Source organism: Cricetulus griseus, chromosome 2 (genome assembly GCF_003668045.3).
Source record: "Cricetulus griseus strain 17A/GY chromosome 2, alternate assembly CriGri-PICRH-1.0, whole genome shotgun sequence".
NCBI lineage: Eukaryota > Metazoa > Chordata > Mammalia > Rodentia > Cricetidae > Cricetulus > Cricetulus griseus.
This window is the reverse complement of record NC_048595.1, coordinates 261314544-261316351: the sequence shown is the minus strand read 5'-3', so window position 1 is coordinate 261316351 and position 1808 is coordinate 261314544. Positions and strand designations below refer to the sequence as shown.

General features: G+C 45.5%; 1 pseudogene; it reads right to left on the bottom strand.

Moving 5' to 3' along the window:
* Positions 1-398: 398 nt before the first annotated feature.
* LOC100758182 lies at positions 399-1274 on the bottom strand (annotated as a pseudogene).
* Between the last annotated feature and the right edge of the window lie 534 nt (positions 1275-1808).

The following is a 1808-nucleotide window of genomic DNA, read 5'->3' as shown; positions in this document are numbered from 1 at the left end:
AGGATTGGTGTGCCTCCAGGCTTGGAGGGCTTACCTTGTGTTGATTGGCCAATTGGTTGTTATGGCCCATAGGCCCTCTCAGGGTGGTTGCTATGCTCTGTGCGTCATTGCTGTGCACTTGTCCGTAAAGTACACTCAGAGCTGTAAAGCATAGCACCACCAGCTAACTTCTGATTGGTTCCTTGCCACAAGGCAGGCATCTGACCTCTTAGTGACCAAGGCAAGGTCATGGGGAGCACGTGTTACTGTCACGGCTGCCGAAAGGGGCAGCTGGTTTCCTTCACCCCCAAATAGCACTAAATAGAGCAGCTGCTTAGTCAAAATTTATTCTCTCCTTTTATATTACATAGCTATGCATTTGACACCATTGTCTGTGTGCTTGGCTGGGTGACTACATTTCATGAAATGAGCTTCCCAAAACTGTCATTGAGAGCAATGCCAACCCTAGCACGAAAGGTGGAAGAGCAGGCATCACTGTTAAATCATAGACAGCCTGGTCCTCAGTGTAGCTCAGGGTGCACTTACATGGGTCCTCTGATGCCTGCTTTACCACATTCTTGATGTTGTCATACTTGGCAGCCTTCTCCAGGCGGCACATCAGATCCATTACGGACACATTGGGGGAAGGAGCATGGAAGGCCATGCCAGTGAGATTCCCATTCAGCTCTGGGAGGACCTTGTCCACAGCCCTGACAGCACCAGAGGTTGCAGGTATGATGTTCTGGGAGGTCCTATGGCCATCACACTACAGCTTCCAGAGGGACCATCCACAGTCTTCTCGGTGGCAGTGATGGCATGGGATGTGGTCATGAGTCCTTCCACAATGCCAAAGTTGTCATGTATGACCTTGGCCAGGAGGACTAGGCAGTTGGTGCTGCAGAACACATTGCTGACGATCTTGAGGGAGTTGTACTTCTCATTGTTCACACCCATCTCAAAAATGGGGCATTAACAGAAAGGGTGGAGATGATGACCCTTTTGGCCCCACCCTTCAAGTGGGCCTCCTTCATGGTGAAAAAGACACCAGTAGACTTCACAACATACTTGGCACCAGCATCACCACATTTGATGCTGGTGGAATCTGGCTCCTGGAAGATGATGATGGTTTTCCTGATGACGACAAGCTTCCCATTCTCAGACTTGACTGTGCTGTCGAACTTGCCATGGGTAGAGTCATACTGGGACACGTAGACCATATAGTTGAGGTCAATGAAGGCATTATCGATGGCAACAATTTCCACTTTGCCAAATGCTATGACAGCCCTGGTAACCATATGACCACATCCACTCTGACCTTCACCTTAGTGTCTCAGGGATGAGGCTGGCATGGTATGAGAAGATGCAGCTGTTTCTGGAACAAGGAGGAGCAGAGAGTTGATTTTTGAACTTTCTAGATTTACTTTTTAAATTTATATTTTGTATATGTATTTGTGTTCATATGTATGTGAATGCAAGTGTGTAAATGCTCCTTAACCATTCTCTATATATTTATTGAGGCAAGGTTTCTGAATTAAACCAGGAACTCACTCTTACAGGCAAGGCTAGTTAGCCAATTGCTGCTGGGATTCCTGATTCTACCTCCCACATTCTTTTTTTATTTAGAGAATACTTGCTTTTTCAATCAAACCCACGTAGATAAGACCTTACATATTTAATACAGTGCGTTACCCATGTACAAATGGAAAAAAATTAAGTTCAACATTTCTAGACCAATGTAGCTGTTAATTTCTGTACAATGCCAACTCAACACTGTAAACTGGGATACTTTTTTCCAAAGTTAACAGCATAGCTAAAGTTTCCAAAAATTC